The sequence below is a fragment of the Bos indicus genome, chromosome X, assembly GCF_029378745.1.
Source record: "Bos indicus isolate NIAB-ARS_2022 breed Sahiwal x Tharparkar chromosome X, NIAB-ARS_B.indTharparkar_mat_pri_1.0, whole genome shotgun sequence".
NCBI classification, from domain to species: Eukaryota; Metazoa; Chordata; class Mammalia; order Artiodactyla; family Bovidae; genus Bos; species Bos indicus.
In genome coordinates, this window is record NC_091789.1 from 118341497 (window position 1) to 118366147 (window position 24651).

The 24651-nt window shown below is 37.7% G+C and overlaps 1 protein-coding gene across 9 annotated transcripts in view; it reads left to right on the forward strand.

Annotated features, from left to right (window-relative positions):
* Positions 1-24651, forward strand: part of DMD (dystrophin) — a 2362639-nt gene that overhangs the window by 486226 nt on the left and 1851762 nt on the right. The gene's annotated exons all lie outside the window — the stretch shown is intronic.

A 24651-nucleotide genomic window follows, 5' to 3' on the forward strand; every position in this document is an offset into this window, starting at 1 on the left:
ACATTTTTACATGACAAAATAGTTTTCCAAAGGGGATATTTTATCACATGTGCTGATGAGTTTTAAATGGTAACCACAGGGCTGTCAGGGAAAGGCTCTTTTAAATTTTGAGGTCCTTTCATTCAGACATTAATCCATTTGAATTTCCCAAACCAGGCATGTCGGAAGTGTAGTTCAGTTAAGTGTAGTTTTAATATTTCTCTGCTTACATCTGGCTTCAAGAGTTTCCTAATTCTGATTCTGCAGTGAAACAATTGCTAGCAGGGAAAAGGAGGCTATGATCACCAAATATTGCCGCTATCGGCTGGCATCCCCTTGTATTTCTCTTAGTTGAAGCTTTGTGGCATTTGTGTGTATCTTAATTATTGGATTTTAATTGGCAATGCTATTGATTGTAAATCATTTTGTCGAAAACTACCTTTTATTTTAAAGTTTAAATGTACCTAGAGGCTACTCAGAGACGCCTGTGTTCAATGAAAACATTAAAGCAATAGTGTAAGTACTTGAAATGTGTCCCATTTGGTACAAATTAGTTTCCCTCATGGTGCAACTCAGTCAAAAAAAAATAAATGTAGCTGAAAATTGACGAACTGTTTATCAGCTTCAAATTCAGCAAATGTATATTGGGCTTTCACTAAGTGCCATATATAGTGGTAGCTGTAGTAGAGGGTAAAAAATTAAAATAAAAACCAATTTCTGCCAGCTATGAGTTCATTATATAGTAGCCACACACGCATGCACACACACACACACACACCACACACACATTGGTCATTTCATGATCATTCCTAAGGCAAAGGCACAAGAAAATGACTGAAGGAAAGCAAGAGCAATATTTTTCTCTGGAGTTGGTGGTGAAGGGAGGGTAAGGCAAGTGGGTGTCAAAAGATAATTAATTGAAACAGAGCCTTGGCAAAAGGAGGTTGGGGGAGAAGAAGGACAAAAGATCGAGCACAAAAATGGTATCTGCAGGGTAAGAATGGAGAAGGCAATGGCACCCCACTCCAGTACTCTTGCTTGGAAAATCCCATGGATAGAGGAGCCTGGTAGGCTGCAGTCCATGGGGTCTGAGCGACTTCACTTTCACTTTTCACTTTCATGCATTGGAGAAGGAAATGGCAACCCACTCCAGTGTTCTTGCCTGAAGAATTCCAGGGACAGAGGAGCCTAGTGGGCTGCTGTTTATGGGGTCGCACAGAGTCGGACACGACTGAAGCGACTTAGCAGCAGCCGCAGCAGCAGGGTAAGAAAGAGTATCAACTAGTAGGCAGCTGTGGTTGGAGTAGTTACAAGGGGGATATAGAAATATGACTCTGGTTGTACTGTATAGACTGAATTGGGTGCTAATTAAGGTTTGAGAATTATAGGTAGGAAGACCATGTTAGAGTTTATAATTTTTAACATTTTGAAACTTGAGTCAGTAAGGTTTAGGATTAATGCAGTTCAAGGATGTGAGAGAATGAGTCAAAAATAAAACATTTTTTTGTGACTGAAAAGTATAGAGGATGATGGTATCATTAGATAAGACTGGAAATATGGATGAGGAGCAGGCTTATAAGGGAGAGGTGATAGACTGTATGTGGGATATACTTAGATTTGATATGTTGATGGGATATCCGAGAACAGATTTCCAACAATCTCCTCAAACACAAGTCTAAATCTGAGGAGGGAGATCAGTGTGTGAATTTGACAGATGTGGCACTGAGCAGGAACACAGGCAAGGTGCCAAAATGAAAGCTAATGAATTTGGAATCATCCCTATGGAGCTTAAGCTCTTTGACCGATGACATGGCAAAATCATATGGCACAGAGTTAAAAGAAAAAAGGAATCCAATACCAAATCTTCAGGAGAGTTTATCTTTAAATTAAGGGCAGATAAAGAGAAGTCCACAAAGGAGTATTCAGGAAAGGACCAGAAAATTATAAAGAGTATGTGGTCCCCACAATGGCAAAAAGGATCATGGTTTTTCAAGAAGCTAGTGATTCCACTAACCAAAGGAAGGGATTAATACAGATTAATTAAGGATTGAGAAAAAATCATTGGTTTTCTGATTGTGTTCAGTAGTTTTAAAGGAATTTCAGTGGAGTGATAAATCATGTGTGTGCTGTGTGCTTAGTTGTTCAGTCATGTCTGACTCTTTGACACCCCATGGACTGTAGGTTCCTTGGTTCATGGGGATTCACCAGGCAAGAATACTGGAGTGGATTGCCATGTCCTCCTCCATGGGATCTTTCCAACCTAGGGATCGAATCCAGGTCTCCCTCATTGCAGGCAGATTCTTTACCATCAAACCACCAGGGAACCTATGCATTCATCCATTTATTTATCTAATTCACTCATTCTTTGGTATTGACACCTAGACCTAGAACTGAATTAAAATGAGATTCAGTTCAGTTCAGTTCAGTCGCTCAGTCGTGTCCGACTCTTTGCGACCCCATGAATTGTAGCACGCCAGGCCTCCCTGTCCATCACCAACTCCCAGAGTTCACCCAGACTCACGTCCATTGAGTCAGTGATACCAACCAGCCATCACATCCTCTGTCATCCCCTTCTCCTCCTGCCCCCAATCCCTCCCAGCATTAGAGTCTTTTCCAATGAGTCAACTCTTCGTATGAGGTGGCCAAAGTACTGGAGTTTCAGCTTTAGCATCATTCCCTCCAAAGAAATCCCAGGGCTGATCTCCTTCAGAATGGACTGGTTGGATCTCCTTGCGGTCCAAGGGCCTCTCAAGAGTCTTCTCCAACACCACAGTTCAAAAGCATCAATTCTTCGGTGCTCAGCCTTCTTCACAGTCCAACTCTCACATCCATACATGACCACAGGAAAAACCATAGCCTTGACTAGATGGACATTTATTGGCAAAGTAATGTCTCTGCTTTTGAATATGCTATCTAGTTTGGTCACAACTTTTCTTCCAAGGAATAAGCGTCTTTTAATCTCATGGCTGCAGTCACCATCTGCAGTGATTTTGGAGCCCCCAAAAATAAAGTCTGACACTGTTTCCACTGTTTCCCCATCTATTTGCCATGAAGTGATGGGACCAGATGGCATGATCTTCGTTTTCTGAATGTTGAGCTTTAAGCCAACTTTTTCACTCTCCACTTTCACTTTCATCAAGAGGCTTTTTTAGTTCCTCTTCACTTTCTGCCATAAGGGTGGTGTCATCTGCATATCTGAGGTTATTGATATTTCTCCTGGCAATCTTGATTCCAGCTTGTGCTTTTTCCAGCCCAGCATTTCTCATGATGTACTCTGCCTATAAGTTAAATAAACAGGGTGACAATATACAGCCTTGACGAACTCCTTTTCCTATTTGGAACCAGTCTGTTGTTCCATGTCCAGTTCTAACTGTTGCTTCCTGACTTGCATACAGGTTTCTCAAGAGGCAGGACAGGTGGTCTGGTATTCCCATCTCTTTCAGAATTTTCCACAGTGTATTGTGATCCACACAGTCAAAGGCTTTGGCATAGTCGATAAAGCAGAAATAGATGTTTTTCTGGAACTCTCTTGCTTTTTCCATGATCCAGTGGATGTTGGCAATTTGATCTCTGGTTCCTCTGCCTTTTCTAAAACCAGCTTGAACATCTGGAATTTCACAGTTTATGTACTGCTGAAGCCTGGCTTGGAGAATTTTGAGCATTACTATACTAGCGTGTGAGATGAGTGCCATTGTGCAGTAGTTTGAGCATTCTTTGGCATTGCCTTTCTTTGGGATTGGAATGGAAACTGACCTTTTCCAGTCCTGTGGCCACTGCTGAGTTTTCCAATTTGCTGGCATATTGAGTGCAGCATTTTCACAGCATCATCTCAAAATGAGATTAGAAGTAGATAAACTGGCTGAGATAACCAAAAACTTCTCTCCTATAGAAAGAAGAGAAGAGAGCCCAGGAACCTGCAATGCAAGCAGAGTTTCTCATAAGCAGGTTGAAAGCATCCTGAGATTTCAGCAGTATAGGCTGGAGGAAAGGGAGGAAAAGCAAACTGAGCAGAATGGGGCCTGGGGAAATTCAAGCATGGCTAAGAGGTGGTTGGGGCTTCCCCTGTAGCTCAGTCAGTAAAGAATCTGCCTGCAGTGCAGGAGACCCAGTTTTGATCCCTGGGTTGATCCCCTGGAAAAGGAAATGACAACCCACTCCAATATCCTTGCCTGGAAAATCTCATGGACAGAGGAGCCTGGTGGGCTGCAGTCCATGGGGTCCCAAAGAGTCGGGCATGACTGAGTGACTAACGCTTAGACTGACTTACTTAAGAGGATGTTGAGTGCTGGGAGACAGGGTAATCCAATAAGCCAAATATAGGAAACAGTCAGTTGGGGAACTAGGAGAAGAATCTATGGAAAAGAGGCAAATAGCAGGGTCTCCATCAAGAGGACTCAGGACAATGTCTTTATTCCAGAGGAATCTTAGAATACTTTTCTGATTTTCCATTGCTCTGTAATAAAATACTTCAAATTTAATGGCTTAAAATAACAATTATTTTGTGTCAAGATTTTGTGGATTAGAAATTTGGCAGAGTTTAGCCCATTGATTCATCTACTCTATGTGGTGTCAGTTGACATCAGTTATTTGTGTTCAGCTAGTGAATGACTGGTCTGGAGGGTCCAAGACAGCTTCACTCACACATATGTTTAATGCCTTTGTGAGGACTGAAAGCTGAGTTCAGAAACCAGAAATCTTTCAGGAGGAGAAAGTATAAATGACGCTAGCTGTGGAGGCAGTCTTTGAGTCAAAATCACTCAAAGACTGATAGCCAGTCATCTCAAGAGCTCACATAGGGATCAGTTTTTAAGGGAAGGAGAGGTACTCATTCCAGTGTAATTTAAGGAAGCAGAAAGGAGTACATAATGGAATGGCATGCGTCCTGAGGGCTCAGAGGGCAGGGTTATATGAGCACTTCAGCAGTGACACAGAACTTGAAAAGGAAACTAAAAGAATGGAAAACTGGATGAAACCAAGACAAATAATTGATAAGGCAAGTACGGTGGACACTTGAGGGAGGGCAAGAGATGGGGCTGATGATGAGGTCATAACTACCACTAAGGCAAGCTGAGCTAAAAAAGAGTGGGTCCCATTATCTCTTGCCCTCCTTCATCTCTTCTCGAAACAACCAGAGAGAGAATATCAATTAGATCTTATGTGTCCTCTACCCATCAAAGCCTTTCCATTGCCTTTATTTATTTTTAAAATTGAAGTATAGTGGATATACAATAATATATAAGTTATATATGCAAATATAGTGATTTGCAATTTTTCAAGGTGATACTTCATTTATAGTTACTATAAAATATTAACTATATTCCCTGTGTTGTACAGTATATCCTTATAGCTTATTTTATACATAGTAGTTAGTACCTCTTAATCCTCTTCCCTTTCCCCTTCTCTATCCCCACTGATAACCACTAGTTTGCTCTCTATATCTGTGAGTCTGTTTTATTTTTATTCTATTCACCAGTTTGTTGTATTTTTTCGATTCCACCTATAAGCGATATCCCTTGTGTTTAGAATAACATCCATACCACGGCTGACCCCTTCTCCCTCTTTGGCTACTAACTTCATTTAGCATCGCTCTCTTTGTTTCCCTTTGTGCACATTGTTCCCCTATCTGTAATTCTCTTTCCACCTCCCTTCTTCAAGATTCTGGCCCTATCTCCTTTTTTAGATCTTACCTTGAATGTCACCTTCTCAGAAAGAACTTCTTATCTGTGTAGCTTGTTCCTGTAATTCTCTTTCTGATAACTCTAGTTTTGTCTTGGCATTTGAAGGCTTCTAATCTGTAATGGCACCCCACTCCAGTACTCTTGCCTGGAAAATCCCATGGACAGAGGAGCCTGGTAGGCTGCAGTCCATGGGGTTGCTAAGAGTCGGACACGACTGAGCGACTTCACTTTCACTTTTCACTTTCATGCATTGGAGGAGGAAATGGCAACCCACTCCAGTGTTCTTCCTGGAGAATCCCAGGAACGGCGGGGCCTGGTGGGCTGCCGTCTATGGGGTCGCACAGAGTCGGACACGACTGAAGCAACTTAGCAATAGCAGCAATCTGCAGTCTTACATTTGCTTACTTACTTGTGTACTCTTCCTTATTCCTCTCCCTGGAGAGACAATAAACTCCAGAAATATAGAAACTAAATCACTGTTCACCCAAACCTCATGTGATATCATACTGTAGATGCTCAATAAATATTTGTTGAGTTTGAAAATGGGAACAGAAGTTTCAAGAATAGTAGAGTCTGATTAGAGGGAGTAATTCCCTGTTGGTGATCCATGAGGTAGAATAATTTAAGGTGGATTAGGGAGGAGACCTGGGGCTTCCCTGGTAGCTCAGACAGTAAAGAATCTGCCTGCAATGCGGGAGACCCAGGTTTAATCCCTGGGTCAGAAAGATCCCCTGGAGAAGTGAATGGCTACCCACTCCAGTATTCTTGCCTGGAGAATCCCATGGACAGAGGAGTCTGGCGGGCTACAGTCCATGGGGTCACAAAAGAGTCAGACATGACAGAGCGACTAATGCCTGGAGAATCCCATGGACAGAGGAGTCTGGTGGGCTACAGTCCATGGGGTCACAAAAGAGTCAGACATGATAGAGCGACTAACACTTTAGAACTTTGGAGGAGGCATGAATTGGCCACATGTATGGAGACAAAGTGAGGATCAAAGCATTGGAACTTAACAGGTCAAAAAGCTATGAAGACATTAAATATTATTTTTAAAGTTATGAAGTAAAGACATTAAATATTATTATGGTCAACAGCATGGTAGTCATGATAGCATATCAACCTCTAAGTTTAAAGGGGCTTATGTCACATCCAGTTATCAGGGCTCATAGGTCCATACTCATCCTTACTTTGATTCTTCTGCTGATACTGTTAGTTCATGCTGTCTGTTCTTGCCTGTTGTTGGCCTCTATGCCCACATCATCACCAGAGATGATTGAAGTCCTGTCAAACCCTCAGCTATCGTGTCCTTTTCTTTGTCCCTTTCATATTAATTTAGAGCTGCCTCACGTGTCTCAGGGCATCCTTTCAGTCTTACCTGCTTTGACACCTAGCTCATCTATTGCAGTTGCCTTTTCTACTGCACTGGTGCTATTGACGGGGCCAATGGTAGGTGTAGAAGGAGGAGTCCCCAATCTCCCAGTGTATATGTTAACAAGCCAGGCACAGGTCTTCTCAGATCTAGGATTCTTCCCAACATATCTATGTTTCTGGGACTTGATCTCAGAGCAAAAATGGCATGATGGACCACAATAAAGGCTATCTGTCTTATTCGACATAATTCATTTCAATCCTATTATTTTTCCAGCTATTAAACTGTCTCCTTTGGGATGAGGCAGACTTGCATCTATATAGTTTTACCAACTCTTTTATTTATAGGATATATAGTAGGTCACTGTACTCAACATACTAAGGATTTTGCAGTGCACAGTTCTGATCTTTGCCATAGATTTCAGATGTTACATAGAAACATAATATTTAAGCCTTGGTGTCTTTTTTTTTTTCGAATTTTCATGGTAATGATTATAGCTGAGAAAGTACACATATATAGATTCCAAGAGTTGGGTGAAAACACCAGCTAATATGTCGGAATATTAATCTGCAACATGATCTTAAATATGAGATATGTCTTGGTTTCTCCAGGATGCTATAAATAATACTAGAGACCAGGTAACTTATACATAACACAATTTTTTTTCCTCATGATTCTGGAGACTTCTGGAAGTCCAAGATCAGGGTGCCAACATTATTAGATTCTGGTGAAGGTCTTCTTGTTCCATCCTCAATTGGTGGAAGGGGTTAGAGAGCTCTGTGGGACCTCCTTCATAAGGGCACTAATCTCATTTATGAGGGTTCCAGCCTCATGACTTAAGCACCTCCCAAAGGCTCTTCCTCCTATACCATCACATTGAGCATTAATATTGAATCTAAATATGAATTTGGATGACACACAAAATTTAAATCATTGCAAGGGGGAAAAGGAGACAAGACTTTAACTTGTTATGATAGCAGTTAAATGAAACTGAAGATTAAATTCTAAGATGACCTTGCAGTGGGGAAAGTGAGGCTGAGGGCATATAGGCAACTGTTCAAAATCCTTTAAGGTTTCAGAAGATACTGAGGAAAGAGTTAGAAGCTGAGGGTGAGAGGAAAAAATTGACCAACATAGAAAAGAATAAATGTTTGGGGAAAAGTCTTGAAAAAAAAAAAAAAAAAAAAAAGCAGATTGAAGGAGGGTGGTTCTATTCAGAGCTAAAATTGAAGCTTACAGCAGGGAACCAAGGAAAAGACATTTTGAAAAATATGATAGGATGGTATGAAGAATCTTTAACACATTGACCAAAGAGCAAATAAACAAAAAACAATGGGGCTGGATATAATTTATTGATCAGATTCTGGTTACAGTTGGAAATTTTGTTCTGTGTGATTCTGGATACTGTTATGAGTTTCATCCCAGGGATATATGTTAGCTGTTGACAAGCTGTGCCATTTATTAGTACCATTAGGTTTTGTAAAAGTGTGGATATTATTTTTCTGCATCATTTTGTTTTGTTTCTCATTTTGACTAATATTGAAGTGTGTTATCTATTGTGTATCAGTTAAACAAGTGTTTATCCTTAAAATCTTAGAATTGTTATTATTCTTCAATTCATGATATATCATGCATAAAAATAGAAGAAGATTATAGCACTTTGCCATGGCTATTCTCCCTGTATTAAGCCCAGTAGGGTTTTAAAGACTAATTTGTGGTCAAATTGATTTTAGTCGCTAAAGAATATATTAAAGAAGGCAAAGTCCATTTTAATGATCATGTATATTTTTAAGTGCCTCTAAGGAGCTGTTAAGATTGGCTTATTTGAAGGTTGTTGGTAGTAATTGAAGTATTATGAAAAATGATGCCTGTTTCGTGAACCAAAACAGATAATATTTAGTATTTTGTATCATTTTTTCCACATATCCTTTAATGAATCAATTCCTGTTGATCTATTTCCTCATGGATTGCCCACAAAATTATATTAGAGATAAAATAAGAAATGGGCAGCATTATCAAAGGATGGTGAACACAAATATCAAAGAATAAGCTTTTGTTACATTAACCTCTAAATCTTTCTCAAAACAATCATGCCATGCTCAGTATATTCCATAAAATGAAGAAGTCAGGGTAATTCCCAGTGCTACATGATTATAAATACCTAAGAGTGTCAACTATGATTTGCAAACTCCCAAATTGGCTAGATTTGAAGAGTCATCTTTTCATCTTAGACAGAGGCACATTTTTAGCTTCTGGTCTTGATAATGATAGTACAGTATAAGATAAACATGATTGTGAGTCTTTAATGGAGCCATGGTTGCAAGGATGCCAATAAAAGAATCTGTTTTTAATAGCATATACATGGAGGCTTCACCATGATGCCTTCTTTTTTTTAAAAGAATTTATTATAGATTTTTGTTTAGTTATACATGGAAACATTTATCATAGGAGGGTCAATAAAAGCAACAAATGGAAAACAAGAAAGTGGGGTGAATAGGTATGAAACTATAGCCTTCATCAGGTCAGTTCAGTTACTCAGATGTGTCAGAATCTTTGCAACACCAGGCTTCCCTGTCCATCACCAACTCTCGGAGCTTGCTCAAACTTATGTCCATCGAGTAGGTGATGTCATCCAACCATCTCATCCTCTGTTGTCCCCTTCTCTTCCTGTCTTCAATCTTTCCCAGAATCAGGGTCTTTTCTAATGAGTCAGTTCTTTGCAACAGGTGGCCAAAGTATTGGAGCTTCAGCTTCAGCATCAGTTCTTCCAATGAATATTCAGGACTGATTTCCTAAAGGATTGAAATCCTTTAGGATCTCCTTGTAGTCCAAGAGACTCTCAAGAATCTTCTCCAACACCTCAGTTCAAAAGTTATCAATTCTTCGGTGCTCAGCTTTCTTTATAGTCCAACTCTCACATCCATACATGACTACTGGAAAAACCATCATAGCTTTCATAGTTAGAGGAAATAGATTTAAATCTGAGTTTAAACACCTTGGTGAATCTACTTAAGACTGCTGAATCTTAAAATATCCTCATGTCTAAAAAGGTAGAAGCAAGACCTTTCTCACTAATTCCTTCTAATATCAATCAGAATAAGTTTGACACTGTTCATGAAATTCTTAAAGCATCTTGGTTTAATTAAGAAACACTCAAAAATGTTACTTTGGTTGATAAAGGAGGAGAACAGGGAATGAAGGAGGAAGATGAAGAAGCAGAAGACAAGAAAGGAAAAACTAGAAATATAAGATAATTCAAATTTGAAAAAAGTACTTATATATGAATAGATAAAAGACTGTGCAAAATATATAAACATGTTGACACTAGTTTTGTGATGAGATTATGCCTTTTATTTCTTTTTAATATTATGTGTATCTTTTTTTTCATGAAGTACATTCATTCGTTTTAAAAGAAGAACCCATTTTAAAAACCTAACAATTAAAATTATTCTTTCTACTTTAGATTTGAAGTTTGTATTTAAACCTCCATTTCAAATCTTACAGTCCAAGATCAGTAACAGATTGCTAATGCATTCCCAGTAGTATTTAAATTTAAGAAACTAAGAAAGGTCATTTAACCAGGTGAGTCAAAATTAAAAAATCAATTAATATATTTTTAAGGCAAGATTTTTTTCCTTTTTGCTCAGTAATGTTTTTGGACAGTTGCTGTGTTCATAAAATAGAACATTTTGAAAAGCAGTATTTTATAATGAGCAAATGTCTGGTATTGATACAAATGAATTATTAAATTAGGCACCTTTTACAGTCAAGTCATGCAATAGTAGAAAAGTCCTGGTAAAAACTTCTATTTAAAGAGCTATTAAACTATTTTTCTATTTTTGAAACAAACAGTTGCCTATTAAGATTTTCCAATTAATTTACAAGACAACTTAAAATTTTGCTCATGAGCTTTGGGAGGAAAATGTGTCAAACCTACCTACTTCCCTTTGGCTGTTATTCAGCTTAATTTATTTAAAAATGCATTATTCTAGAAACACTAAGCAAAGGTGACAGTTTAATTCAGAGAGAATTGTTTAGATTCACTATTTTTATTTTGAAAACATCTGAATGAAAAACCACTATAAATTAGAACTTACAATGAAGAAAATAAGACAAACAGAAATTTTTATCTAAAGTGACAACAGAGTAAAAAAACTAGAAAATAAAAGAATGAAAAAGTGTTCCTTTCCTTTTTTTAACTTCTCATGAGATTCAAGTGAACTTCAAATGAGCATGTTGAGCAAGAAATAGAATCTTTTCCTTTTTTTTTTTTACAGCATATAATGAACCCAGAACTTAAAAACACACACACACATATTTTATTAAAGATAGCATTAAATATCTTTTAAGATTTACACATTTTTTACTTGCTCCATGAAGCTGAGAATTTCTTTTTAAATAGGGCTTTGCTGAACTTTTTTTTTTTTGCAAGATGGAATTGAAGGAGCTCTATAGAGCATATTGATTGTGCTCTTTTCCAGATAATTCATTAAGTCAAATCTCCACAGATAGTGACTTTTTGCTCATTTTCAACTTCACCAGTGAAATGTTTCCTAGCTTGGAGTTCTTTTGTGCAAAAATTCCACGGGCTTTTTAAAATTTTTCATAAATAATTTAGCAATTTTTATAATACAGTTTAATTTTTCATATTTCTTCCTCTTGTGTAGAAACATTCATATATGAACATTTCAGTTCAGTTCAGTTCAGTTGCTCAGTCATGTCGAACTCTTTGGGACCCATGGACTGCAGCACCACAGGCCTCCCTGTCTGTTGCCAACTTGCCGAGTTTACTCAAACTCATGTCCATTGAGTCGGTGATGCCATCCAGCCATCTAATACTCTGTTGCCCCCTTCTCCTCCTGCCTTCAATCTTTCCCAGCATCAGGGTCTTTTCCAATGAGTCAGTTCTTCACATCAGCTGGCCAAAGTATTGGAGTTTCAGCTTCAATATCAGTCCTTCCAATGAATATTCAGGACTGATTTCCTTGAGGATGAACTGGTCAGATCTCCTTGCAGTCCAAGGGACTCTCTAGAGTCTTCTCCAACACCACAGTTCAAAAACATCAATTCTTCAGTGCTCAGCTTTCTTCACAGTCCAACTCTCACATCCATACATGACCACAGGAAAAACCATAGCTTTGACTAAGATGGACCTCTGTTGGCAAAGTAATGTCTCTACTTTTTAATATGCGACCTAGGTTGGTCATAAATTTTCTTCCAAGGAGCAAGTATCTTTAATTTCATGGCTGCAGTCACCATCTGCAGTGATTTTGGAGCTGAAGAAAATAAAGTCTGTCGCTGTTTCCATTGTTTCCCCATCTATTGCCATGAAGTGATGGGACCAGATGCCATGATCTTCATTTTCTAAATGTTGAGCTTTAAGCCAACTTTTTCACTCCTCTTTCACTTTCCACAAGAGACTCTTTAATTTTTCTTCACTTTCTTCCATAAGGGTGGTGTCATCTGCATATCTGAGGTTATTGATATTTCTCCTGGCAGTCTTGATTCCAGTTTATGCTTCATCCAGCCCAGTGTTTCTCATGACATACTCTGCATATAAGTTAAATAAGCAGGGTGACAGTATACATCCTTGACATACTCCTTTCCCTATTTGGAACCAGTCTGTTGTTCCATGTCCAGTTCTAACTGTTGCTTCCTGACCTGCATACAGGTTTCTCAAGAGGCAGGTCAGGTGGTCTGGTATTCCCATCTCTTTAAGCATTTTCCAGATTTTACTGTGGTCCATACAATCAAAGGCTTTGGCATAGTCAATAAAGCAGAAGTAGATATTTTTCTGGAACTCTCTTGCTTTTTCGATGATCCAGTGGATGTTGGCAATTTGATCTCTGGTTCCTCTGCCTTTTCTAAATCCAGCTTGAACATCTGGAAGTTCACGGTTCACATTCTGTTGAAGCCTGGCTTTGAGAATTTTAGCATTACTTTACTAGCATGTGAGATGAGTGCAATTGTGCAGTAGTTTGAGCATTCTTTGGCATTGCCTTTCTTTGGGATTGGAATGAAAACTGACCTTTTCCAGTCCCGTGGCCACTGCTGAGTTTTCCAAATTTGCTGGCATATTGAGTGCAGCACTTTCACAGTGTCATCTTTTAGGATTTGAAATAGCTCATATGGAATTCCATCACCTCCACTAGCTTTGTTCTTAGTGATTATTCCTAAGATCCATTTGACTTCGCATACCAGAATGGCTCTAGGTGAGTGACCACACCATCGTGATTATCTGGGTCATGAAGACCTTTTTTGTATAGATCTTCTGTGTATTCTTGCCACCTCTTCTTAATATCTTCTGCTTCTCTTAGGGCCATACCATTTCTGTCCTTTATTGAGCCCATCTTTGCATGAAATGTTCCCTTGGTATCTCTAATTTTCTTGAAGAGATCTCTAGACTTTCTCATTCTATTGTTTTCCTCTATTTCTTTGCATTGATCGCTGAGGAAGGCTTTCTTATCTTTCCTTGCTATTCTTTGGAACTCTGATTTCAAATTGGTATATCTTTCCTTTTCTCCTTTGCTTTTCACTTCTTCTATTCATAGCTATTTGTAACACCTCCTCTGACAACCATTTTGCCTTTTTGCATGTCTTTTCCTTGGGGAATGTCTCTGTGGGGTCTCTGGGTCCTGGTGCACACAAGGTTTGTTTGAGCCCTCTGAGAGTTTCCAACAGGTATGGGGTTTGATTTTAAACATGATTTCACTCTTCCTACCATCTTGCTAATATTTATCAGTTGTGTATATTACTAACATTTATCAGTTAGCTTTTGCTGTGTAACACTCTACCTTGAAACTCAGTAGGTTAGAACAACAGGTATTTATTAGTCTTTCAGATCTTCAACCAGGAAGTTCTTCAGTTCTCTGCTGGGATTATTCATGTGTCTCTAGCTAGCTGTGGTTTGACAGGTGTCCTTGCTAATCTTGCCTAAGCTCTCCCACATGTCTGGTTGTCAGCCAGTCTGGTGTCTGAGGTACCATATCTGGGACTACTGGGAAAATTTGGTTCTGCTTCACATGTATCATCTTCTAGTTATCTGGCTAAGGTGTGTTCTTATGATGAAGGGGGAACCGTGGAACAAGAGAGCAAAAGTGTTCAACCCTTTGTGAGGCTGACATTTGCAAGTAGAACAACATCACTTGCATTGTATTCTGTTGGACAAAGAAAGGCAATGGTCAGCCCGGATTCCAGAGATAGAAAAATAGAAACCGCTTCCTCATGAGAAGAAGAGCAAAGTCCCATTGCAAAGGACATGGTTTCAGGAAAGGATGAAATAGTTGGCCCAGTTCTGTGGTTAATCTACCATGGATAGTGAACTCCACTTTTGCAAAAAAACAAAAAACAAAAAACAAAGAACAAGTTCCAATGGAAAGGTAGATAACTGCTTAGAATTTTAAGGAGCTCATATTTATAATTTAAAGCAGTTGCTCCTGAACAACATGACTCCCTTTTCAAGTAATATTTCCACACAAGAATAGTTCTCCTGGATTATTAGGACTCCAAAATTCACCTCTGAACAATGGCTATGTTGGCCTTTCTTAAATAATATTAACTATCTTAAAATATCAGTCTATATATTAATGTGAAAAAAATGTTAATCACTTCAAAATTGCATACCTTGTTCAAAAGAATGAAAACAAATGACCATTAGATATTTACCCAATCTCCTTTAGGTTGGCAGACCAAGTCAGTCCCCTTTGCTGAGATGACTCATATATCTCAAGTCTCATCTCTACCATCCCTACATATACCCTGTGTTCTATGACCCGATTTATCATAGCTTAATGTAGTTTATCTGATCCTTAGCATCTGAAATGTCGCTCTGCTTGATATTCTTTTCCTCTTTTCACATCTTGTTAATTTTGTATTCAATGTTGTAAATTCACTTCTAGGATTCCTGCTTCTCTTATGCCTCTCAAGTGAAGGTGACATCTCTCTTGTTTGTGCTGGCACTGTTCTTAAAACACTACTATTTATAGGTGCTATATGTACACTTGTTTAAATGCATACATCCTTCATATACTGTGACTAAAGCAGCAAAAACAATGGCAATATCTTTTTATCATCTATCTTCCCAATTATTCCCAGCACTGGGCACAATAAAAAGTAGGTGACTAATAGCTGTTACATTTAGTTGTTTAACTTAACTACTCTCCCTCCTTTGACACAAGAGGAAAATAAACAAATTTCTAAATCATTTATCCAAATTCACACCATTGGGTAAAGTTAGAATTATAATTAAATAAAGTCCTCTTTGACCCCAGATGTTATATTCTTTAACATGTAACTGTGTGAATCTCACATGGAAGACTTTCAATAAGTAATTGGCATGTTTAGGTGGATCTCTCAGGAAATCACTGCACTAAAAGCATGAGTAATGCTGTTCCTTCTACTTACTATTATTCAATCCTCTTCACTTTTAAGAATTATATTCATTCTATGTCGATTTATAGCCTTCTAGGTTTTTAGTGGCACCAAAATCACTGCAGTGGTGACTGCAGCCATGAAAGTAAAAGACGCTTGCTCCTTGAAAGAAAAGCTATGCCCGACCTAGACAGCATATTAAAAAGCAGAGACATTACTTTGCCAAAAAAGTCTGCCTAATCAAAGCTATGGTTTTTCAGTAGTCATGTATGGATGTGAAAGTTGGACTATAAAGAAAACTGAGCGCTCAAGAATTGATGCTCAACTGTGGTGTTGGAGAAGACTCTTGAGAGTCCCTTGGGCTACAAGGAGATCAAACCAGTCCATCCTAAAGGAAATCAGTCCTGAATATTCATTGAAAGGACTGATGCTGAAGCTGAAACTGTAATACTTTGGCCAGCTGATTGATGTGAAAAACTGACTCATTGGAAAAGACCCTGATGCTGGGAAAGATTGAAGGTGGGAGGAGATGGGGACGACAGAGGACGAGATGGTGGGATGGCATCACCAACTCTATGGACATGAGTTTGAGCAAGCTCCAGGAGTTGGTGATGGATAGGGAAGCTTGGTGTGCTGCAGTCCATGGGGTCGCAGAGTCAGACACGACTGAGTGACTGAACTGAACTGAAGTTTTCAGTGTGGGGGAATTGTTTTTGTATTTTAATTTAATGACATTTAAAAAGTGATTCTCCACGTACCTTTGAGTGAATTCTGCATATTAAAAATTTGTTTTCATCTCTAGAACAATATTTGCTGGATTTATCAAGGCATCCCTGCTAAGAGAGTGATATAACAATAGAAATGTAAGACATTGTGGAATTTTTCTAGTGTACATATGTAGAATTATCATCATTATTACCTTTTAATTACTAATTCAACCTAAAATTAGAAGCATCTTTTTCTTGTAGGTCCTATACCTATATCTGATGTTCAGAAACCTAGGGGGAAATAAAAAGAATAAATTAGTTAAATTATCCTTACTTTATTGAAAGACATCATTAAAGTACACAAGTAAAACTTATATAGCACTGACCCTTAATTACATTATGGTCAAAGAATGGTTAATAAATCTGGAACTATACCACCTGATTTAGGTTTGGATTCGTATCTACCACTTATTCACTTTGTTCTCTATATCTCAGTTTTGTCATCTGTAAAATGGGGATACTTTGAACTGATTGTTAAAATAATTAATTAAAATAATCCATGTACAGGGCAGACAATTGTGGCTGACATAAACTAAGCACTGAATGTTTATTACATATGTCAATACAAAATATATGAGATTGAATCATATGAAATTGCCAAATTTTGATCCTATTTGAGTACAGAATTTAAAGTTTCATATGGGTCAACCTATCAGAAGGAAATAGAGGTATAATGAGGACAGAAGCTCTTATTCAAATATTCCATCCTATGTGACATTTTTCCATTCTGTGTGTTTCCTGTGCCCTTGATTTGATACTGATTATTGGCAGACTCACTTCATAAGCATAGAAGAAGAGAGAATAAATAGTCTAAGGCTGCCTTTCTAGTAGGTAGGGGCAGGAAATGATTAGGAAGAGGCTGTGTCTTGTCACATAATTGTCCACACCCAATTGTACTGCAGTGTATTTGAGAAATTATAAGAATATTAATTTCAAAAATAAAGTTTACATTTATTTATTAAAGGCATCTTCAGATGTCCTTTGACCATAAAGTCTCATTCTACTGGATCTGAACAAGTTCGAATGGTTCTTTCTCCCTCTGCCTTTTGCCTGAAGCTAAGAGCCAATAGTTCACGTTTCTCTAGTGAGTGTACCCACTGTGTCACAGTACTTTTTTTTCCTTTTTGAAGAATCAGAGTATTATTTAGATGCTTTGAAATGAAGGGCTTCTTCTTGCAAACTTTATACTGTACTATTTTTTTTTTTTCTGCTACAAAAGCCTCTACTGGCATAGAATAGAACCAATCTCCATTTCCCTCACTGGCTATCTCAAGCTTACATCTTATATCTTTGTGATTCAGTAGAAAAACTGAATTTCACTTTCAGAATTCTAAATTTATAGGTGATATTTAAAGATGATATAACATAATTAACTACAATCATAGTTTATAAGGTTTCTATTATTTTAACTATTTGTGAAGTATATTAACATTATATCTACAAATAAAGATTACCTATAATGGCAACCCACTCCAGTGTTCTTGCCTGGAGAATCTCAGGGATGGGGGAGCCTGGTGGGCTGCCGTCTGTGGGGTCACACAGAGTCGGACACGACTGAAGTGACTTAGCATAGCATAGCATAATTTTACTATTTTTTTTTTCCAGCATAGCTGGTGATTGAGTTAGTACTGATCTATCTCATTTACAGATGAGAAAACACAGGCCTCGGTTAAGGATTCAATTTTATTACAAAACAAATTAAAGATAGACCTGATCAGACAACAAATGATTGCTGACTCTTGGTTAAGCACACTTTATTTTTATAATAGAACATTTACAGATAATGACTTGATTTCCATTAACTATTGTTGTGGCTGCTGTTTTAAGTTCTAATGTGCAATCTGGTTGAATCTCTTCTTGTGTACTTGATAGTATAACATACACATTGAGTCCTAGTGATTATGTTTTATAACGAGTTACTGACAAATAACATTTTATACCTGGAGAGAGTGTAAAACTATTATCTAACTTAGCTCTTGAGCACTTGATTAACTCCAAGGAATAACTTAATTTTTTAAAACATTATCTTTGTAGCTCAGATTTTAGTGCTATTTCGGTACATAGAAGTTTAAAAGGATCTGATGCTGAGGAATAATGAATAATATATGTTAAGTTTCATCCATTAAAGCCCACTAAACAATCCAGTACTTTGATATCCCTATTAGAGGAGAGTGTTCCAGTCATACATTTGAGTCTTTAAAACAACATTGCCAGAGATAGAAATAATATAGACGATTTGAGGAGGACCACTGGGGCCTTCACTTATTTTCTGACATGGGCATCCTTGACAGTGATCCTATGGATCAAGGGAATCTTTTCCTCCTGTCTGGGGAATGTTGAATGTGTCTTTGGTTTATTCTTCTAGGTCCTCTCTCTGCCTTTTTCTTCCCTGGGGGGCTGATTTCTGTGGATGATATCTGCAGACTTCTTGTCCTCTGGCTTCCAATTGGATTTGGCTCTTGGGAGCATTTACAGGAGATCAGAGGAAGGGAGGAAAGAGATATCAGGGCATTTATTTATCACAGGATAGCTGCATTCATCACCCAAATATCAGAACTCCTGTCGGGTGACCCTCTCTACTCTCTCTGTTCAGGACCCAGTAACCAGTCTCTTTCTCTTCATTCCTGTGTCCAGGAGTGATAATTACACTTCTTTAGTACCTGTTTTGGTGATTTCTTTCTACCCTGACCTCATCTTTGTAAATTGTCCCTTATTAACTCTCTTCAAGTTATCCAAGTCCTGCTAGGATCCTGATACCCTCAAAGGAGAGTCCTACTTTATTTCCAGGTGATTCCATTTAACCAAAGAGGGGAAATATGAAATGTGATTAGGTTTTATGGAACATTTCCTATGTCAGGAAATGTGTTGGATACCTTATACTTGTTCAGTTGCATCCAACTCTTTGCAACCCCATGGGCTGCAGCATGCCAGGCTTTCCTTCACTAGCTCCTGGAGTTTGCTCAAACTCATGTCCACTGAGTCTGTGGTGCTATCCAACCATCTCATCCTCTGTCATCCCCTTTTCCTCCAGCCTTCAGTGTCTGCCAGCATCAGGGTCTTTTCCAATGAGTTGTCTTTTTGCATCAAGTGGCCAAAGTATTGAAGCTTCAGCTTCAGTATCAGTCTTTTCAATGAATATTCAGGGTTGATTTCCTTTAGGATTGACTGGTTTGATCTCCTTGCTGTTCAAGGGAGTCTTCAGAGTCTTCTCCAGCACCACAGTTATACTTATTAACTCATTTAATCCCCATACTAATATTTTGAAATTGACCACTTCTGTTACTTAGAGCTGAAAGTTCTAAGCAGAATTTAGAAAATATGGATTATTAGGGTTAAACAATTTGGCATAAATTCATGATGCTATCCATTCATGAAACTATCTAAGTACATCTTAGAACAAAACTCTACCCCTAATGCATTTAAATCTTTACAGCATCATCACAAATTAGGTAGTAGGACATCCTTGTTTTACAGATGATAAAGGGTAAGACACAAAGACATTGTTACATGCTCATATCACACACATGAAATATGGTAGAGCTGAGATTTGAACTATGGCATTCTGGATGTAGAGAGAATATTTTTACTCATTGTATTACAGCACTATGCTTTGTAAAACATACTTCATCATTACAACTTCTTTTTTTCCAAATTCTCTCTGTCTTTCAATTATTGGTTTTCCAAAAGGAGACAACTAAACCAGCATTATTCTTCTGTTTATAGGAGACTCCTTTCAAGGCTAAACTAATCTGTGGTATTAAAAGTTAGTACAGTTATCACCCTTGGAAGGGCTAGTACACAGAAGTGGGTGTGAGAAAGCTCTGAGGGTGCTGGTCATATTCTTTTTCTCCATGGAGGTTATGATAATATAAATGTGTTTAGTTTGTGTAGATTCACTGAGCTAACACTTAAGATATGTGTGCTTTCCTGTGTTTGTATTGTGCTCACATTGTGCTCAGTCACTCAGTCATGTCCAAGTTTTTGTGACCCCATAGACTGTAGCCTGCCAGACTCCTCTGTCCGTGGTATTTCCCAGCAAGGTACTAGAGTGGGTTCCCATTTCCTACTCCAGGGGATCTTCCCCACCCAGGGGTTGAATCCGTGTCTCCTGCTTGGCAGGCAGATTCTTTACCACTGTGCCACCTGGGTAGCCTATATGTATATTATACTTCAATAAAAATATCTTATAAAATACTTTTTACAACTTATGCTTACAATGGATTGAATTATTTTTTATCAAGAACTGATCAACAGGTTTTACCAATAAGTTTGGAATCAATTTTGCCCTCCTTTTTGGTGTTCTCTTGCTCTTGATGTTTCTCATAGCTAAAGATTCAGAATCACAGAGAAGTATCTTGATTTTCTTAGCAACATAGATGTCCAGAGGCTGATCTTTCTGTAACCAGAAGGCTATGTTCAATTATTCTTTGCCTCTTTACCTTTTATTGGAGCATGCTGTTGAATTATCTGTATTTACTGGTTAGAAGACTGACACAGCTCTGAAGAGTCAGAAGCCATTGAGATGATTTTTAATTTATTTCTATCCCTTTCTCATTTTTTTACTTTGATTTTTTTTTTACTGTGTTTATGCCACTTACCAATAAACCTGAGTTTTTTTTTAAACATTGTCTTTACATTGTTTATGTATAAATATATAAAATATATATATAAATACAGAAGTTCTGTCATCCTGACCATGATCTAGGAGGACTGCTATCTCATTTTATGGTCCTTTCATCTTGATATTTGGGTTAGCAAGGAAGACGAAAATAAGTGAAGGTAGGAAATTTCTGAGTAATACCAAAATTTCCTTTTTAAAGAAAATATTAATCATGAAAGCAATTGAAGATAGAGAGCCACAGGGTCATATGGCTGAAGGCACTTAATGTTTTATGTGTTTTATAAGATTATTTTCAGACACTTGAAAAGAAAGCCATTAAACACAGGGGGGTTTTAAAGAAAACTACTGTTTGCATGATGTGTCACTTGCAACAAAAAGACATGGCAGATGTCTCTCACAGAAGATGAAAAGGGAAGAAAACAAAAGACAATTAAAAGTAACCAAAGGGAAAAATAAAACGGTAAAGTAAGATAAAGAACTTGAAGGCTCTGAGTATTCCCCCCGTGCCATCCACATTTACTAGTATTAGTAATTGAATATGGAGGGGCATCTAAGAGGAAACGGAACGCATTGTATGTGAGCTCTGTATTTTCTGGTAGATTCAGTAGTTAACCATAACTGAATTTATTTCTCATATTTGGCCAAAGAAGGAGAAGCCAAGGAATAATAGACTAAAACAAAACAAAACGAAAACATCATCCTGTATTTACTGTGTGCCTAATGTTTGCCAAGTCTGTATAGCACACCTACACTGTTTCACTTAAGCCTTAGAAGCTTAAGACTCTGGTGTGGTATTATTTCAATCCCCATTTTATTATTGAATAGATTGTCCCTCAGAAAGACTAAGTCACTTGCCTCAGACAGTGAAGCTGGTAAATAGAAGACCTCGGTTCAAAAAAAATTAGCTATTTCTGTCTCAGAAATGTGTGCAACTTTTGCTACATCATACCTATGTATGGAATGAGGAATGAGGTATAGGATCTAGGAAAGAAGAGAAAACCATTCAAGAGAAAAGACTTGGTTTCCTCAGGGTAGGCATAGTCCAGGAGGAATAAGACTGAGCACCTGAACATCCATGTAGTTACAGGCTAAATATTGTACATTTCTTTGAGCATCACTTTAATTAGACCATAGGAGGGGAAATTTCAATCAAAGTGCTTGAAATTACTTTTAAGTTCAACATGCATTAAGTGAGGAAGATAAAATCTCCATGAATCCTTAACATAAAACATATGCTTTCATAAGAAATTTTGAACCTGCCGTCACTATATACTTTTCACTGCTAGGCTCCTAGATAAATACATTCAGTCTTATCTGCTGGAAGGATGCTTTAGTGGAACATTCTGAGAAGCACTCTATTAGAGATCATGGTGGCTGTAACAAATATACATTGGATTTCTATTGCCATACTTTAATATATCACTGATTGCATGAGTTTGAATGTTATATATATCAGGAACTATCTTTTTCTGTATCACCTCACTGCTTTCTAGGTGCCCCAATGAGATGTGCCTGGAGGCCTCTGATTAGCCTCCAGTCCTTCCCTCCCTTTCTGTTTTGTTTGATTCCAGTTTAAAAGGGAAAATTATAAAATACCTGGTCCTTATGTATAAGCTTGTATCAAAGCAAGATGCTGTTTGCCTTGTTGATCTTCATCTCAGCTCCTTGTCCAAAAGCATAATCTTTCTACTCCTTGTATCTTGGATGCTAGGTGATTCTGACAACTTTGGGGTTAATGTTTTATTCTTTGCCCCAAGACTTAGGCCTTTCCAAGTCCCTGCCATTCTTTTTGAATGAACATTTTGCCACCCGCTTCCTTCCTGGTTTGACATACTTTATTATCTATCAGTCTATCTGTCTATCTAGATATATACATTTTATTAAGAATAAGTATTTCTGTCAACTAACTAAATTTAATTTTCTTCAAAACCTCACACATTTCACTATGAAATATTGTTTTTGTCAATAAGTTTAGAAGTCACACACTTCTCAAAAGGAAAATTTGCTCTTAGGAAAAAAAAATGAGCATTTTCAAGGTATTGTAGACCTTTAACCAATATGAAAATAAAATCTTAATATTCCCCACCACCACTGCCAAGTTACTCTGGATTATATATGAGATTTCTTGACAGGTTCATTTTTTCATTTTCTTTGCTTATTAGTAGAGGGCTTCTCTTCATTTTTCATGAAAATGGCATTGTTGTTTCAATATTTACCTGTACATTATGTATAGTAAAAGTACTTTCTAAATGTTCTAGTAACATAGTGTTTTGTGGTCTCTTTGCCACTAGAATTTTATTTATATATAAATATTTATTTACATTAAAAATATATATTTGTATATACATTTCGGTTGTGTCAGGTCCTAGTTCCAGTGCATAGGATCTCCATTGAAACATCCAGGCTGTGTTTCTGTGGCTTGTGGCCTCAGTATTTGCTTCACATGGGCTTAGTTGTCCCATGGCATGAGATCTTAGTTCCCCAACCAAGACATTCACCAACCAAGGGTTCACCATCTCCCCTGCATTCGAAGGCAGATTCTTGACCACTGGACCATCAGGGAAGTCCCTGCCCTGGAATTTTAAATCAGAACTATTTGAATAGAATTTCAAAAGAATGACTTGTATTTATCTTTGTCAAAGCACATACGTGGCTCGATTCCCAAAGCTGAGTATGGAGGGACTGGTAGACTTTTTGAAGTGGTCAGTGTTCTCATTAAGTGACACATCTGGACACTGACAGGACTTGTCTTAGACATGGCTGCCTGGCTGTAGGGAGATCCTGAATCCTCTGTCTTCAATCTTAGAAGCTTCAGAGATGTCTTTTGACTGGAAACCAGGGTTCTTCTTGAGCTGTGTGAAATCTGAAGTTTGTGTGTGATTGAGGGAGTGGATAAGGAAAGGACAATTACCCAAAGGCTAATGTTAGACCCATCGTGTGACATCGTGAGGAAAGTATTTCCTGATCCTCAGACTATGGGAATTCCCATGGTTATTGCTCTTGAGTTTCTTTTACTGCTCCCCCATAGCATTACCTTTTAGAAATATTTGTTTTCCTTGCTCAACTCAAAGTTCCATGAAGACGGGGGTCATATCCAACTGATTTACTAGTGTATGTTCTAGCACCTAGTCCAAGTTTATTGGTGCTCAATAAACATCTGTCATTGATAAATTAGGGCTTTCTTGATATCTTGGGTAATTAAAGAGTTGTGAATGATTTCATATGAAGGTATTGGAGGCTTTAAACCAGAAAGAAATATTTGGGGTCATGACAGAAGAAATAAAATCTTTGAAAGATAATCAGATGGAAGGAGGAAAAGGCCAAGTAAGCAGCCCAATAAAATAGAATGAACAAGAGCCCCAGGAATTAGACAGATCTGGGCCAAAAACTTGGTTTTATCATCTTTTTGTTTTGTAACAAAGGGCCATATGCTCAACCTCTGTGTCATGAATAGCATGAGTATACCGATGCTAACCTCATAGAAATGTTACACAAATTATAAATCAATTTATTTAGTGGGATGTTTCTTATGAATAGTTAGTTCTTATGAATAGTTACTCCAAAAATGTTAGAAGTTATTAGTGGCTATTTTTTTCCTGCAATATAATTCCCAAGTATAAAAGTAAGAAAATATATGAAAAGCTTTTACCGACTTATCTCACTTAATTTAAATCATATTGTTTTAAAATTTGAGCCATCCAACATGTGACTAGATCATTCTAAGGCAGCATGCAAAATGTATATGCAGAGAATTATGGGTGAAGGATGGTGAACCCTCAATGATTACATATTATGTTTCCAAGCATGCTAAATGGTTACATTTTATGTACCCACCCAAGGCAAATTATTTGTAGTCTTTCTTGGTGT